Raw genomic sequence first — 18,850 nt, 5'->3', positions numbered from 1 at the left:
TTAAATGCAAATTTAAAAAAAAATACTAGATGCGGCTGCTATGAGGCCAGTTCTAATGTTTCAGTCTGCCTGCTAACCAATGTGCTCTACACTTCAATTAGTAAAAGGCTGAATTAATTGCCAAATATCATCAATTCAGGCCAATCCTCACTCTACTGCTTCAAAATTTCAGAAATGTAGTTTAAATACTATTCTAGGCTCAGCCACCTCACAATAAAACAGACAGAATATAATCATATAAGAAAATAGTCAGCAAAAAAACAACTGCTTTATTAGAAGTGGGTCAGAAATGGGGATGTTCGCTGATGATTGCACAGTGTTCAGTTCCATTCGCAACTCCTCAGAAAATGAAGCAGTTAATGCCTGCATGCAGCAAGACCTGGACGACGTTCAGGCTTGGGCTGATAAGTGGCAAGTAACATGCACGCCGCACAAGTGCCAGGCAATGACTATCTCCAACAAGCGAGAGTCTAACCACTGCCCCATGACATTCAACGGCATTACCATCACCAAATCCCCCACCATCAGCATCCTGGGGGCCATCATTGACCAGAAACTTAACTGGACCAGCCACATAAATACTGTGGCTACAAGAGCAGGTCAGAGGCTGGGTATTCTGGGTCTCACCTCCTGACTCCCCAAAGCCTTTCCACCATCTACAAGGCACAAGTAAGGAGTGTGATGGAATACTCTCCACTTGCCTGGATGAGTGCAGCTCCAACAACACTCAAGAAGCTCGACACCATCCAGGACAAAGCAGCCCACTTGATTGGCACCCCATCCACCACCTTAAACATTCATTCCTTCCACCACCGGCACACCATGGCTGCAGTGTGTACCATCTACAAGATGCACTGCAGCAACTCACCAAGGCTTCTTTGACAGCACCTCCCAAACACACAACCTCTACCACCTACAAGGACAAGGGCAGTAGGCACATGGGAACATCATCATCTGCAAGTTCTCCTCCAAGTCACACACCATCCTGACTTGGAAATATACTGTCGTTCCTTCATAGTCGCTGGGTCAAAATCCTGGAACTCCCTCCCTAACAGCACTGTGGGAGTACCTTCGCCACGCGAACTGCAGCGGTTCAAGAAGGCGACTCACCACCACCTTCTCAAGGGCAATTAGGGATGGGCAATAAATACTGGCCTTGCCAGTGATATCCTCATCCCTGGAACGAGTAAAAGAAATGATTTTAGCACTAGATTTTACAATGCATTTGTCATGCCAGTAGCTTGTGTTCCCATTATATACACATATATATATATACAGGGACCTATCAAACAGATTCAGGAATGTATTTAAAAAGCTACACTACAAGTTTGCTCTATAAGGAGCTTTCCTCCAATATACTTAGTGTAAGTTTTAAAATTATAATATTTACACCCACTGTCGTTGTCCTCTACCTGGTGTGTTAATTGGACAGTAATAGCTGAAAGTTTGTTCTATCTTCCTAAACAGGGAGTAGGGTGGTTGATTTAAGAATAAGGCCAGAGTTCATTATCTTCCATGCACTCCTTAGTTTGGCAACAATTCCAAAAGTGGAAGTTCACTATGGCTATTCATCCATGGAATAAAGGACCCACCACATCTTTCCATTCGGTGTTTTTATATATTGTTTTGGTTGCCTGGAAGGCACTGAGTTATCAGCTAATATATTCAAACAAGGCTGAAGGTTGTTCAGGCCATGCATATATCAAGTTGAACATGTATATTTTGTGGCCCATGTTAAATGAAGCTTTTAATATTCAGTAATTGCTCTCTTTACTGAACCAGTGTTTCTTGCTGACATTTACTTTGAATAATACTGTTTACACAGAAGTTCCGCACTGTGGCACTGGTTGAAAGATGGGAGGTTGCCATGTCCTCCCATCCTACTTCATCTAACTAACCCTATCAGCATAATCTGCTATTCCTTTCTCCCTCATGTACTTATTTAGCGTCCCCTTAAATGCATTCATGCTGGTCGCTACAACAATTCCATGCGGCAGCGAGTTCCACATTCTAACCACTCTCTGGGTAAAGAAGTTTCTCCTGAATTCCATATTGGATTTATTAGTGACTACCTTATATTTATGACCCCTAGTTTTGGTCTCCCCACAAGTGGAAACATCTTCTCTACATCTACCCTCTCAAACACCTTCATCATTTTAAAGCCCTCTATTGCGTTAGCCCCCAGCCTTCTCTTTTCTAGAGAAAAGAGCCCAAGCCCGTTCAGTCATTCCTGACAGTTATAATCTCTCAGTTCTGGTATCATTCTGGTAAATCTTTTTTGCACCTTCTCCAGTGCCTCTATGGCTCAACAAAAGTCTATGTGGTAAAAAGAGAATTTACATCTATGAATTGACATTAAATACACAGCTGTGATGTGAACACCATATCCCATTCCACCATGGATGTAGATTCAGATGGTGTATGAGAGAATTCGCAGGTAATTCATCCTCATGTGAGGAAGTGTTTGCTGTGCCCCCAATGATTTAGTGGGGATTAGAAACTCTGGGGGGGAGTGGGGAGAAAAAAATCACAGGTGCTGCCCCACATACTCTCCGTCTGTGGCATGTTACCCCACTGTGCCCCTCTTTGCTTTGCCTGTATTTCAGCTCTTCAGTTCAAACCTCATTACATTTTTAGGTCTTTAATAACAAATTCTCACTCTAGATTATTCAGACTATTATACTTTAGATCAGTCTCGTGGGTGAGTCGCAGTTCCCTATGCTTTTGAGACCAGCTATCCTTAAGATCTAGATAAGAATTCAGTAATGTGGCTGGAATAAATCAAACCCTTTCTGGTAATCATTTTAAGTTTCTTGGAATTTATCCTGTGCTTCCACAATATCTAACTTCAGTCTTCAACAACAAGAGAACATCATATCCGACTTTGTTTTAAGTTAACAATATTAAGCACATTTATTAAACAGTGAACAAATAATCTGCAAGTGATATAATACAATTATATAATGGCAGTAGAAAAGTGGACAAAATAATAAAAAGTTTGCAATTCTAAAACTAAGCTAACAGTTTGGAAAAACGTTTAAATACATCACACTTTTTTATGCTTGAGTTTATTACCACTGTGGGAACATGCATTAATCTGAAACTGATAGCACTGGATCAGCCGCCTGTTTCACATTCCGCCCGATTATACTTTCCATTCAAGTCAATGGAAATTAAAATCGAGCAGCAAATAAAATGAGTGGCTGATCCGATGCCTTCAGTTTCCCGCCCCCCTCGTGTCTTTCTCCTCCCTCCACCCCAAGTCCTATCCCCAGTACCATGCGTTTTTTAAAAAAGAACTGATTCCAGCATCTAGCTTCCCACCCCTAAGTCCTGTGTCTCCTGTTCCCCTGGGTGACTGACAGTCTCGTCGGGCTCCCTCATATCCCCTGTGCTGTTACCCACATGTCAGCTTCAAGGCTGCAGGAAGTAGACTGAAAAGAAAACTGTTCAAAAGGAGAAAAAGAGATAAAAGGAAAAGAAAAAGGGAAAGGAGAAAATAAGAGAGAAAATAAGACAAGAGTGGGAGAGAGGTCTTTTTGAGGGCTGGAAGAGCAATCGGTGTAAGAGGAAGGCAGGGCTGCACAGCATCCTGCCTCCCTCTTGCCAAAGCTTTCCAGCACCAACAAAGTTACAGAAATCCCAGAGGATGTAGTTAGTGAGGTAGTTCTGGTTGAGGCAGAGTGCACACGTGAGGAGAAGTACTCTTGGAAAGCCTGTGATCTGTGTCTTGTCATGCTGGGACCTCCTTTCCACGGGGAAAGTGATGAATGTGTTGCCCCTTGGCCTCTTGTCATTTGCTTGTTGTGTCAGCAGACAGCCGACTGAGAGATTTGCTATGTGTAGCTGAAAGGATCTTAGGGCATAAAAGCTTAATGCAGCAATGACCTTCACAGCCATGGGAAGAATCGTCCCTGCAGGAGAAGTTCTTTGTGATTGGCCTTGAGGACGTGACATAAGACAATCTCAACGGTCAAGTGGAGACAGGACTCCCTCAGATGTTCAGGTGGGAGTTTGTGGGTTTGAAATGTGGGTCCGAGGGTAAGGACTGGTGCATGTGGTGTAATCACACCTGTCTTTCTTGTCCCTTCAACTTATCACCCTCTTTCAAATCTAGGAGCCCCCAAAACAATTCCAATCCTGCTGCAAGTGAAATAGCGGGCTGTTGTCAAAAAAAGTAATTGTAAACTAAAGGGCTTTCAATGTAAAAAAAAATTGGCCTATACAGCAACAAAAAGCAATATGCCAGTGAAAAAAAGCTTTCAAAACAGTGCTGAAAAATGCTACATGCTTTCAATAAGCCAAATCCTAAAGGCCAAGCCATCTAGACAATCATTCGTTGTTTCAGTGCTATTCATCAGATTCAGCCTGGGACCATGGCATGTTTCTATTTGATGTGCTGTTTTACTAATGAGAACTCTTTAGCTTCACTACATTGAGAACTGTTGAACAATTTCTCTTCCATCATTTCTGCTTCTACTAACACCAATGTAACAGACTGCAATTGTTTGTAGAGGTCATTTGGCTGACTTCACTCACTACAGCAATAAATTTCAACTAACCTGTGATTTGAAGTCTTACCTTAATTCCTTGGATAAAGTTGCTTTGTATCAAGACATTCAGGACTAATGGCTCTGTGATAAAGGTACAACAAAGCACTGTCTGTTACGCTTGGCAGGCTGAATAGCAGCCCCACCACTCTTTTACAGTCCAGATGGAAATGCCTAAGTTACTTATTGCACATTTATTTTTATTGTCACAACACTTCACCAAGACTGACACATTTGATGAGTTAATTGAGCCATGGATCTTTTTAGATAATTAGTACAGAGAACATATGTGTTGTGGAATCACACTTTACATGGAATTATATGTTATGTAATGGCCAACATCCCCAGCATCAAAGCTTTGACCACGCTCGATCAGCTCCGATGGATGGGTCACATTGTCCGCAAGCCCGATACGAGACTCCCAAAACAAGCGCTCTACTCGGAGCTCCGGCTCGGCAAGAGAGCCCCAGATGGGCAGAGGAAACGCTTCAAGGACACCCTCAAAGCCTCCTTGAAAAAGTGTAACATCCCCACCGACACCTGGGAATCCCTGGCCCAAGACCGCACAAAGTGGAGGAGAAGCATCTGGGAAGGCGCCGAACACCTCGAGTCTCTTCGCCGGGAGCAAGCGGAAGCCAAGCGCAGGCAGCGCAAGGGGGACACGTCAATCCAAGCACCCCACCCAATCCAAGCACCCCACCCACCCACCCCTTCAACCACCGTCTGCCCCACCTGTGACAGAGACTGTAGGTCCTGCATTGGACTCATCAGTCACCTGCAAACTCTTTTTTAATGTGGAAGCAAGAAGAAGACTGCCTAAGAAGAAGAAAAATGGAATAGAAGGGTATGCTGATAGGGTTAGATGAAGTAAGGTGGGAGGAGGCTCGTGTGGATCTGTTGGGCCGGATGGCCTGCTTCTGTGGTGTAAATTTCATGTAATGAGATGAATGAGCAGTTATGGCTATGAGCAGATTGGCCTACTCCTGCTCCTATTTCTTATGTTCTTATGTTCTTAATCTGTTTTTCTTGGTGGTGCTGGTTGAGGGCAAAATGTTGACCAGGACACCAGGAGAACTTTATTCTTCTTCCAGCAACACCATGTGATCTTTAACATCCACCTGAACAGACAGAAGGGGCTTCAGCTTAACATTCCATCTGCAGGGCAGCACCTCTGACAATGCAGCACTCCCTTGGATTCCATTGGAGCACCAGCCTAGTTTTCTTGCGCTCAAATTCTGGAATTAGCCTTGAACAGATAACCTTCTGCCACCGAGCCTGAAGCTTTAGTTATCTCGTGACCGCTCAGTTACTTTTGGATACTTCTGCAAAAGCAGAAATTTGCAACATACAACACAAATAGGCATGGCTTAAAGTGAGCATCACATAATAAGGGAGATTCTGTGCAGGTTCTGATCCTGCGACAGACTGATCTGAAACACTACAGTACAGTCACTGGGCAGGCAGAGAATATGTGTTGCAGCAGAGACTAGACTTTTATGATTACATTTCTGAATTTCCATTAAAATCCCAAGATTTTTTAAAACAAAATCACAATATGTTACAGCTTGTACCATCACTCCCTGCTCCACGTAGAAACAAGTCTCTCATGACCATCCGTTTAAGTTAACCTATCAATTAGCTCATGGGAACTTATTGTTCCACTACATTAATTCAGGCCGTTATCCTGATTATGAGCCGACACTTCCACAATTGTGAAGATGGCTCCAGGTCAATTTCAAATCTCTGAGTCAAAGCCTTGGGGCACGAAATTCGGTAGCGCCCTGTTCCAGGGCGGTAACGCTGGCGAGACGGGACATCCTGCGCCCAGCGAGGAAGTCCCGCCCCTGCCGTGAAATGCACCTTACCGCCCCGCCCAGTGGGTAGAGCGCAATGTTGGGCGCTCCACATCCTGGTAGGGCGGTAGCCGAGGCGATGTCAAGGCGCGATCAGCAGCGCTCCGCCGAGGCTCCGCGGAACGCTGCCGCATTTCAACGCCCCTCCCTTCAGTTAAAGGGGAGGGCCTCCGATGGCCCCAACTAGGCCACCAGGGCGGCGTGGTGCCATGGCAGCAGCCCGACGCCGAGATGCGGTTCCGGGCTGTGCGATAGCGGCCAGGACCACGCCACGGCTCACCACGGAGAGCTGACCTGGAGGTCGGCCAAGAAAAGAAAATGGCGGCACGGGTCGCGGCCGCACCTCCCCTTTAACTACCACTCTTTGAGCGGAGGTCGGCCCGGCTCGTGACCCGGAAGGCTGGCGCTGACATCACCCGTGGCAGCCTTGCGGGGCGCAGCCGAATTTCTGCCGTGGGGTGGTAAGGGGCGCTAAGGGGTCGCCGCGCATGGCGACAGTGTCGTGTAGCGCCTCAGCAACGCCCCGCCGAATTTCACGGGAGGCATTTTTTTGGCCCCCGCCCGGGCGGCAACCCCTTTGCGCTCCGTTAGCGCCCCTGGAGGCGCTAACAGCAGGTGCAAAGGAGCTGAATTTCGCCCCCTTAAAGTTATGTAAATTAAAAAGCCAAAATGAGTGTCATTCAGTTTTCCATCAGCTGCATATTGGTTCATTAATGCATTAATAAAAATGGTCAGCAAAATGCAGCAGAGTACAATTCATCACCAAGCTGGATTACAAAGTACAACTAGAAATGTGAGCAGCACACATTAAAACCCTCCCCAATAAATGGATCAATGGAGCAATTATGATTTACACAAGAAAATGGCAGACCAGTATCATCTATCTACATAAACGTGTCTTTCACAGTCCAGACTTCACAGTTCAAAGTACCAAAGGTACATAGAAAAGGCAGACAAGCTGTTTTTTTCCTGATCTGGATCTGGCAAAACTCTTGCAGCGAGCAGGTCTGTCACAGATGAAGGTATTGCACATTTGCGCCTCAGTCGAAAACAGCAGCAAGTCATAACTAAACAATTTTTTTTTAAAGCAAAAGAAAGCCAAAGGGGTCGGCCATTTAAGACTGAGGTGAGGAGGAATTTCTTCACTCAGAGGGTTGTGAATCTTCTGGTTACATTGATAATCTGGCCTCTCCCCCCAAGGGTAGGAGCCAAGGAACAAATCGCCTCTAATTGACCTAAGGAAGTGCCAGGGGATTTACAAGCAGCTGTCAACCTAGAGACAGACTTCCTGAAGCTATAGCAGTTAGCCTTTAATTGACATCAGGATGTGACTATTTAGACCGTGTCCCCACAGGGTGTAATCTGTGTGGCCTTGAAAAGACAGACTAGTTTAAATGTAGCTCCACCGTAGTAGCAGACATTTTCTTCAAAGAGGCTGTTTTTACACCTATTAAGAAAGGAGTATCATCAGGATGTAAACATTCCCCTCGATTTTACATAATATACTGCATGTTACAAGATATCACAAAATAGTAGATCCTCAGACTTATCGTGAGCAACGCCACAGGAAGTACATTAGTCCTAAAATTAAAACAGCTGGCCTGATGGCTTTGTGAGTGATTGCACCTCCAGGTGTGGTACTGATCCAGACAGGCCAGGAAGGTTCAAGGGTCAGGCGCAGGGCTGCGCACAGTTCGCTCATCTCAGTTAGCTGGAACTAGTGGGGTGCCGCAAGGATCAGTGCTCGGGCCTCAGCTATTCACATATTAATCTATATTAATGACTTAGATGAAGGGACCGAGTGCAATGTATCCAAGTTTGCAAGGGGGTTGGAGTATAAGAGTAAGGAAGTCTTACTACAGTTGTACAGGACTTTGGTAAGACAACATCTGGAGTACAGTGCACAGTTTTGGTCTCCTTATCTAAGGAAGGACATACATGCCTTAGAGGCGTAGAAACATAGAAGATAGGAGCAGGAGTAGGCCATTCGGCCCCTCGAGCCTGCTCCGCCATTCAATGAGATCATGGCTGATCATCCAAACTCAGTACCCTGTCCCTGCTTTCTCCCCATATCCCTTGATCCCTTTAGCCTTAAGAAATATATCTAACTCCTTCTTGAATATATTTAATGAATTGGCCTCAACTGCCTTTTGTGGTAGAGAATTCCACAGGTTCACCACTATCTGGGTGAAGAAATTCCTCCTCATCTCTGTCCTAAATGGCTTACCCCTTATCTTTAGACTGTGACCCCTGGTTCTGGACTCCACCGCCATCGGGAACATCCTTCCTGCATCTAGTCGGTCTAGTCCTGTTAGAATTTTATAAGTTTCAATGAGATCCCCTCTCATTCTTCTAAACTCCAGCGAGTATAAGCCCAATCAACCCAATCTCTCCTCATACGTCATTCCTGTCATCCCAGGTATCAGTCTGGTGAATCTTCGCTGCACTCCCTCCATGGCAAGAACATCCTTCCTCAGATAAGGCAACCAAAACTGCATACAATACTCAAGATGTGGTTTCACCAAGGCCCTGTACAACTGCAGCAAGACATTCTTGTTCCTGTACTCGAACCCTCTCGCTACAAAGGCCAACATACCACTTGCCTTCTTAACCGCCTGCTGCACCGGCGGCATGCTTACCTTCAGCGTCTGGTGCACAAGGACACCCAGTTCTCATTGCACTTCCCCTTCTCCCAATCTATTGCCGTTCAGATAATAATCTGCCTTCCTGTTTTTGCCACCAAAGTGGATAACCTCGCATTTATCCACATTCTACTGCATCTGCCATGCTTCTGCCCGATCACCCAACCTGTCCAAATCATACTGGAGTTTCTCGGCATCCTCCTCACATCACACACATCCACCCAGCTTTGTGTCATCTGCAAACTTGGAGATATTACATCTAGTTCCCTCGTCCAGATCATTAATATATATTGTGAATAGCTGGGGTCCTAGGACCGATCCCTGCGGTACCCCACTAGTCACTGCCTGCCACTCGGAAAAAGACCCGTTTATTCCAACTCTTTGCTTCCTGTCTGCCAACCAGCTCTCTATCCAAGTCAGTATCTTGCCCCCAATCCCATGTGCCTTAACTTTACATGCTAATCTCTTATGCGGGACCTTATCGAAAGCCTTCTGAAAGTCCAAATACACCACATCCACTGGTTCACCCTTATCTATTCTACCAGTTACATCCTCAAAAAATTCCAGTAGATTAGTCAAGCACGATTTACCTTTTGTAAATCCATATTGACCTTGTCCGATCCTGTCACTGTTTTCCAAGTGCTCTGCGAGTACATCTTTTATAATGGACTCTAGCATTTTCCCCACTACCGATGTCAGGCTTACTGGTCTATAATTCCTTGTTTTCTCTCTACCACCTTTTTTGAATAGTGGGGTAACATTAGCTACCCTCCAATCCATGGGAACTGTTCCAGAGTCTATCGAATTTTGGAAGATGACCAGCAATGCATCTACTATTTCTAGAGCCACTTCCTTAAGTACCCTAGGATGTAGATTATCAGGCCCTGGGGATTTTTCGGCCTTCAATCCTATCAATTTTCCTAACACCATTTCCCTACAAATACTGATTTCTTTCAGTTCCTCCCTCTCATTGGACCCTATGTTCCCTGACATCTCTGGGAGGTTATTTCTGTCCTCCTTTGTGAAGACAGAACCAAAGTATGTATTTAATTGGTCTGCCATTTCTTTGTTCCCCATTATAAATTCCCCTGATTCTGACTGCAAGGGACCTACGCTTGACTTCACCAATCTTTTTCTCTTCACATATCTATAAAAGCTTTTACAGTCAGTTTTTATGTTCCCTGCAAGCTTACTCTCATACTCTATTTTCCCCCTCTTAATTAATCCCTTTGTCCTCCTTTGCTGAATCCTAAACTGCTCCCAATCCTGAGGTTTACTGCTTTTTCTGGCCAATTTATATGTCCTCTCCTTGGATCTTATGCTATCCCTAATTTCCCTTGTCAGCCACGGTTGAGTCACCTTTTTTGTTTTATTTTTATGCCATACAAGGATGAACAAATTCTGTAGTTCATCCATGCTATCTTTGAATGTTTGCCATTGCCTATCCACCGTCAACCCTTTGAGTAACATTCCCCAATCAATCCTACCCAACTCGTGCCTCATACCATCATAGTTTCCTTTATTTAAATTCAGGACCCTAGTCTCTGAGTCAAGTACTTCACTCTCCATCTTAATGAAGAATTCTATCATATTATGATTGCTCCGACCCAAGGGGCCTCGCACAACAAGATTGCTAATTAATCCTTTCTCATTACATAATACCCAGTCTAAGATGGCCTGATCTCTAGTTGGTTCCTCGACATATTGGTCCAGGAAACCATCCCGTATACACTCCAGGAATTCCTCCTCCACAGTATTGTTACTAATTTGTTTAGCCCAATCTATATGTAGATTAAAGTCACCCATGATAACTGCTGTGCCGTTATTGCACGCGTCTCTAATTTTCCGTTTAATGCCATCCCCAACCTCAGCATTACTGTTTGGGGGTCTGTATACAACTCCCACTAACGTTTTCTGCCCCTTGGTATTTCTCAGCTCTACCCATACAGATTCCACATCATCAGAGCTAATATCCTTCCTTACTATTGTGTTAATCTCATCTTTAACTAGCAATGCTACCCCACCTCCTTTTCCTTTTTGCCAGTCTTACCTGAATATTGAATACCCCTGGATGTTGAATTCCCAGCCTTGGTCACCCTGGAGTCAATATCTCCGTAATCGCAATTATATCATATCCGTTTACCTCTATTTGTGCAGCTAATTCTTCCACCTTATTAGGAATGCTCCTCGCATTGAGACACAAAGCCTTCAGGCTTTTTTTTTAACACTCTTAGACCTTTTAGAATTATTATTTGCTGTGGCCATGTTTGATTTAAACCCTTGATTTCTCTGACTGCCACTTTTGCTTTTCTCCTTCCTGTCTTTTGCTTCTATCCTTGCTTCCCTTTCCTCTGTCTCCCTGCTCAGGTTCCCAACCCCTTGCCATTTTAGTTTAAACCCTCCCCAACAGCACTAGCAAATACTCCCCCTAGGACATCGGTCCCGGTCCTGCCCAGGTGCAAACCGTCCAGTTTGTACTGGTCCCACCTCCCCCAGAACCGGTTCCAATGTCCCAGGAATTTGAATCCCTCCCCCTTGCACCATTCCTCTAGCCACGTATTCATCTGAAATATCCTTCTATTTCTACTCTGACTAGGATGTGGCACTCGTAGCAATCCTGAGATTACTACCTTTTGAGGTCCTATTTTTTAATTTAACTCCTAACTCCCTATCTTCAGCTTTTAGGACCTCATCCCGTTTTTTACCTATATCGTTGGTACCTATATGAACCACGACAACTGGCTGTTCACCCTCCCCCTCCAGAATGCCCTGCAGCCGCTCCGAGACATCCTTGACCCTTGCACCAGGGAGGCAACATACCATCCTGGGGTCTCGTTTGCGGCCGCAGAAACGCCTATCTATTCCCCTTACAATAGAATCCCCTATCACTATAGCTCTCCCGCTTTTTTCCCTCCCGTCCTGTGCAGCAGAACCACCCACGGTGCCAGGAAGTTGGCTGCTGCTGCCTTCCCCCGATAAGCCATCTCCCTCAACAATATCCAAATTGGTATATCTGTTTGAGAGGGGAATGGCCACAGGGGACCCCTGCACTACCTGCTTGTGCCTACTACTCTGTCTGGTGGTCACCCATTCCCTTCCTGCCTGTACAGCCTTTACCTGCAGTGTGACCAACTCCCTAAACATGCTATCCACGATGTCCTCAGCATCGCGAATGCTCCAGTATGTATCCATTCGCAGCTCCAGCGCCACAATGCGGTCTGTCGGTAGCTGCAGCTGGATACCCTTCCCGCACACATGGTCGTCAGGGACACAGGAAGTGTCCCTGATTTCCCACATAGCGCAGGAGGAGCATGCCACTGGGCCAAGCTGTCCTGCCATGACTTACCCTTTAATTAATTTAAATTAATTTAAATCAAATCAATACCACTAATTACACTACAATTAAATGATATACTCAAGGGCCCTTGGTTATTAGCACTACCCGATAAACAACAGGGACCTTAGAAACTATAACCACAAAAATTAAGACCGTCTAAACTTTATAAACTATTAATCTTAACTGTCAAACTATAGAGTAGTATAAATACTCACCTGGCCGTACTCACCCAATCAGCTGCTTCCTCTTGCCCGCGTCACTTTTTGAGTCGTGACGTGGCTCCGGTACGCCGCCGCCGGTCTGTGAGATTGGTAAGTCTTGTACCGTTGCTCTCTCCGCTCCCGACACTGGCCTCAATCAGCTCCCTCCCCTTGTGCCGACATCACTTTTGACTTCTGTCACTCTTTGAAAATTCTGCGGGTGCTGAGTTGGCATCGCCGCCGCCGTCTCACCGCTCCTCCCAGGTCCGCACTGCCGCCGCCGCTGCTGTGGGGCCTACCTGCGCCTTGGGCTCTCTTTATATTGCCGCTGCCGCCTTGCCGCTCCTCCCAAGTCTGCACTGCCGCCGCCGTGGCGGTGCAACAAAGGTTCACTAGATTGGTCCCTGGGATGAGAGGGCTGTCCTATGGGGAGAGATTGAGTAGAATGGCCTATACTCTCTGGAGTTTAGAAGAATGAGAGGTGATCTGATTGAAACATATAAGATTCTGAAGGGGATTGACAGGGTTGATGCCGAGAGGTTGTTTCCCCTGGCTGGGGAGTCTAGAACTAGGGGGCATAGTCTCAGGATAAGGGGTCAGCTATTTAAGACTGAGATGAGGAGGAATTTCTTCACTCAGAGGGCTGTGAATCTCTGGAATTCTCTGCCTCAAAGGGCTGTGGATGCTGAGTCGTTGAGTATATTCAAGGCTGAGATAAATAGATTTTGGGCTCTAGGGGAATCAAGGGATATGGGGATCAGGCGGGAAAGTGGAGTTGAGGTTAAAGGTCAGCCATGATCTTATTGAAGGGCCGTATGGCCTACTCCTGCTTCTTATGTTCTCAATCAGGCCAATGGTTGCAGTGTTACGTATGGCTTCAGCGGTAACAGACTACATACATATATATATAAAAAACAGCTTGTATTCCTGCTCCTGATCACTGTCCAGTGATCCTTGCCAGAAAGTCATCGGGTGAGGAGAGGATCAGATATGGAGGTCGTTCATCCTCATCCTCCCTCCGCCCCCCAATTGATGAGAAATTTCTGGTACTTCACTTCTCTTTGCCTTTGCTTCTATCCATTTGATCTCTTTCTTTTTTAAAAAGCTTTCTTATACACTTGCTACTTTTAAACATTTATTTTGAATTCTTATTATAAGTTTAGATACATTTTTCTACTTGGTTTTCTCTGCCTTCTCCTTTCTTCTGTTCTTGATCTGGCTCTGACAACATTAGTGATCTCAAATACTTCCAGCTCCAAATGCCAGTTTTTAGGTTTAATGCGTTTCTGTCAACTTATGCATCTGATGAAGTAACTCAACAGTAGCCTAGGCAGCTGGCGTTGTTGAAACCAGTGATCTAATTTATGACACACTAGAAGTTAAAAAGCACCATCTTAGGAACATCGGAACAGGAGTCAGCCATTCAGCCCCTTGAGCATGTTCCACCATTCAATCAGATCATGGCTGATTTGTACCTCAACTCAATTTGTCTGCCAGATCCCTTGATCCCCTTACCTAACAAAAATCTACTGGTCTCAGTCTTGAAAAGTTCAATTGTCCCAGCATCCACAGTCTTCTGGGGGAAGAGAGTTCTAGATTTTCACTACCCTTTGTGTGAAAAAGTGCTTCCTGATATCACCCCTAAATGGCCCAGCTCTAATTTTAAGATTGTTCCATTTGTTCCCCATCTGAGGGAATAGTTTCTCTGTATCTAACCTATTGAATCCTATTGTCATTTTAAACACCTCGATTAGATCACCCCTCAACCTTCTAGACTCAAGGGAATCCAAGCCAAGTTTATGCAACCTGTCCTCAGAATTGAACCCTTTAAGCCCCTTCGTGCATTAGAGTTTGTCAAAGCTTTTGTTTGTTTGCAAACATCCAACTTATTGATGTAAATTATATCAAATTACATCACTTATACATTTAGCCACTGTGACAAAACTGCACAACTTTCTCGCTCCTCAAACGAAAAATAATTTGCCAGAGACTGATGAAGACAGTAGCTCCTTAAAATCATATGGATTTGTACAACGGAATCAGATAGGTGGAATGTTTATTGCTGTAATCAAAAATTATAATCAGGTTGAAATTAAGTTTGAGATAGAGGGCTGAATTTTGCTGGTGCTCAGAGGTCGGGTTCAGAGACGGGTCTGTTGTCAAAATCCAAAAGATTGACAGCGGGACGGTATCCCGCTCTAAACCCGCCTCCTTGTGAGTTTCCCTAGTGCTGGCTCTGCCTGCACTTTGTAGACACAGCACTAAGCGGTGGGTCATGCAATTGTGCTAGTGAAGAGGGTGTTCAAAGCAATTTAATCACCATTTTACCAGGTACAAAGCATTTTCTCAAGTTTTCCACGAAGTTCCCGTCGCTCAGGGATCACGCCAGGTAAGTATGTCGGGTTCTGAACAACTCTCCACTTCTTTCATTAGGTAACAGCTGCAAAAGTGGTATAAAAGCTACCATTTTACAGCTGATCACTTCCCAATCTCAGAATCTTCAGCCTTCAGTATTTGGAACCTATTTTTGAGCTTTATGCACTTTTGAAGTGTTTGAGTAACCTCTCTATCCAGTGTCACCTCCTTGGAACAACCTAACTCAACATTGACCGATTACTTCTGTCATCTCAACCTCACCTGCCATCTATTCCATCAGCATCGGCGCTCTTGAAAACGTCTCATCTTGGTCCTCAGAATCCCAACACGATCAGCCCTAACACCAGCATCACCAGGCACACCAGCACCAACATCCACACCAACCTTCTTTGCAATCAATTGATGCTGCACTGGACATAGGGCATCATCACCCATGCACATTGCTGCCTGGATGTCAGCGATGGCCTCACCATGTCAAGATTTGCTTCACTTAACACTGAACACCCTGGCTGCCACTTGATGCATCAGGTTGGCACCACCCCACACCAGCACCATAAATCATCCCTACAATGTCCAAGCCATTCCTTTCACACTCATCACCTTTGGGGGCAGGGCGGGGAGTGGAGTTATTCACTACAACTCACTAAGCCACTTTCAAAGGTGCACACAAATCTGTCCAAGAAAGTAAAGTGGTCAAAATAAGGGTTTCAATGCTTGACAACACATTAACAGAAAGTTTATATGAACATTGGCTAAAACACACAAGTGCCTGCCCTTGTGTGTTGTTCATTGGTATGAATAGACTAGGATGAGGGTGAGGGGTGGCTAGTGAGATGGGGAAGTGATAATGTAGATAGCGAGGGATGGGTGGAGGTGCAAGGTAAGTTGATGTGAGTAAGGATGTGCAGGAGTAGGGTAGGGAAGGCAGAGTGATGGGGATGTAATGAGAGGCACAGCAGGATGAGATTTAGTGTGGCTTTGCAGTAATGTTTTGTGATCTACTGAGATCATTGAAAGGTTTGCGCCACTGCAGCCTGGTCCTCCTGACAACATCCCTGCTTGTGCCCTCCTGTGCAATGTGCAACCAGGCTGCGTTGGTGTCCTGGGGAGGTGTCTTCCGCCCATTGGAAGGGAAGAGAACCTTCCTGCGTGCTGTGACTCCCTCGAGGGAGTCATGGGAGAGCCTGGGTGCAGCCATGCACCTCTGTGTATTGCTTGTCAGTGTTTGCAGCAGCTCAATGCTGTAGAACACTGACAGCACAACTGTCAAAATTAATGTGGACATGGCCCCTTTAAGGAAACCGGCTAATGACGCGTCATCAAATGATATCATCAGACCCGCTTCCTATTAATTGGCCGGGAACCTCGCAGGGCGGCTTAACAAGCCCCATCAACGGAAATTCTTGTTGGAGGCCGGGATCGAGACAGATGCAGGGTCTCCACACGCCATGGACATCGCCCGCCACGGACCCACCGAGGTTGGAACAATCCAGCCCAGAGGGTTTTAAAATGTCATTCTATGAATTCATATGGAAAGATTTTAAATGAGCACAAACAGGGAAAAAACTGCAAATGACTCAGACTATTTGATTCTATTACAAATCAATTATTTAGTTTCATTATTTCTCTGCAGTAATTGATATATAAGACACAGCTGGAAATGTGCACCATGGGATTACTTCAAATCTTGTAAAGGTCTCCTATAAATAGCAGTAATTTTGTCAGTTGTAAAATGCACACGTGTACTGCAACAGAGTTGGAATTCAGAAATTCTGCTGGTCCTTTTACTTTCGGCTCTGTTCACGATTTGGTCTGCATGAGGTGTCCAAAGTGTGTTGCTGGATGCACAGCATCTAAATCATTTCTCCCAATGTTTTCTAGCCTAAAATGTCCAGAAGGGAAGACAGATTTCAAACTATGCTGAGAAGGACGATGAGCTCACTGTGCGTGGTGGAGAGGCAGGCCTGGTGGTGGCCATGTTTTACTGCCAAATTCAGTATTTGGAGCCTGGTGTCACACTGGCAGGAAATCCATATTTTGTTCATCCAATATACCCAAAATCTACCAATAAAGGGAGCAGGACTTCTCTATAGTCTGTCACAACAAATATTGAAAAATATAATGCAAGACACCTTGCCTGATTTTTCTCCCACCATCTGGCTCCATCTTGCCACTACAAAAAAATATTCTTCTGCAAACAAACCTCTGCATATACATCATTTAATGTAAAGGCTGTATGTGACTTTTACATGTGACCAGTCTACATTTCATGTGATAAGATGACTGCACATGTACATGACAACATTCTCGATAATCTGCAAGTCCAGCTCCACCATGGTAACAATGATGATGCATTAAGGGAAAACTAGACAAGCATACGAGGGATACAGGAATAGGATATGCTGATAGGGTTAGATGAAGTTGGGTGGGAGGAGGTTTGTGTGGAGCATAAATACCAACATAGACCAGTTGGGTTGGATGGCCTGTTTCTGTGCTGTAAATTCTATGTAAAAGTGGTGGAGTGGGGCTTATGCTCGCTGGCAAGTTGTGCCCTGACTCCACTCCCATTCCCAGGGCAGGAGCATTTCTATGAATCAGGCAGGAATGACCCGCGCCATGGTATCCTTGTGGCACCTGATCACTCTGCGATCAACTGTTATTAAAAAAAGCTTTTCAAAATCTTGTAGCCTGCACTTCTGCCAGGATATAGCCCTGGTGCACTCGTATATCCGCTTCACACGAGCGTAAATGACATTGGGGACAACAGAGGCAGAACAAGTTGGAATTCCACTGGTTGACATCATCCCACCAGTCCCACCTCTTTCAGTGATGTCTGCATAGAAGGGAGGGCAAGAGATAGAAGGATCTGCCCCCACTTCTGGTGGAAATGCTGACAGGCACCAAACAGGGCAGTGCTTGGAGGACCTAGATTTTCTGCCCCAATTTCCACTCCCAAACCCCACCCGTCTGCTCCAAATTTGACATAGTGCAAAAATGAAGGTGAAATTTCAGGGCTATCTTTCACCCAGAGGAACTCATTCTAATGACATCTTTGTAACAGTAACTCGGTTTAACTGGATTTTGGGACATGATTGCAGGTGTTTTCTCTTGCAGACTAAATTAATCCAGAGTAGATTTCCAATTCATCGGGGTTGATAACTGAAAGGTAGCCACTTACTTTCCTTCTTCAGAAGTTGTTTATAGATAGTAATAGGTGTTGATTTGAATGGAAATGTTCAGGTTACAGTTTAATTGCTTACTGGTTGATGCAGGCCTGAGCTATAATAGCTCAAAAAAGTGAGGCAGTTAAAATATATATTTTTTAAAACTTCCAGCAGGTTTAAAATTAAATGTATAAACTCCTTTTACTTTTCTACTTTAGTAATATGGCTGACACCACTGGTGGCTCAGAGGCTGAGGCTGCTCTATAGCAGCACCTCATGGCCAGAGCCTGTAACTGCAGGCAGTCTGACTGCAGTTACAGGCTTTTTGATTCCATTTTCTAACTGATGTTGAGGTGTTACTAACATGAGGGTGTTGCTATTGGCTAAGATTTAACATTGAAAGCCCCTGTAACAGCACCACCTACAGGCATAACAGGTAAATATAATGGAAAATGCTATAAAGACAGTTGACGCCTGGGGGGCGATCTTGCCAGCCCTGGGGAGGCGGGTAAGGGGGCGGGACTGCCGGGAAAATGGCAGAATCTGGGGGCGGGTACCCATCCTGCCCCCGTGCCATCTTCCCAGGAGGTGGGTACCCGACCCGCGCTGGGAGCCGCCTTCCCGAGGCAGGAAGGGAATTAGTGCCAATTAACTGTTTGTTAACAGGTAGTTAACAGGCAGTTTTTTTGAAAATCCCTATTTTCAGCCCTGAAGTGTGGGCTTCCCGA

The sequence above is a fragment of the Somniosus microcephalus genome, chromosome 6 (assembly GCF_052327205.1).
Source record: "Somniosus microcephalus isolate GS21.2 chromosome 6, FLI_Smic_1.0, whole genome shotgun sequence".
Lineage (NCBI taxonomy): Eukaryota > Metazoa > Chordata > Chondrichthyes > Squaliformes > Somniosidae > Somniosus > Somniosus microcephalus.
Note: the sequence above shows the minus strand (reverse complement) of the source record.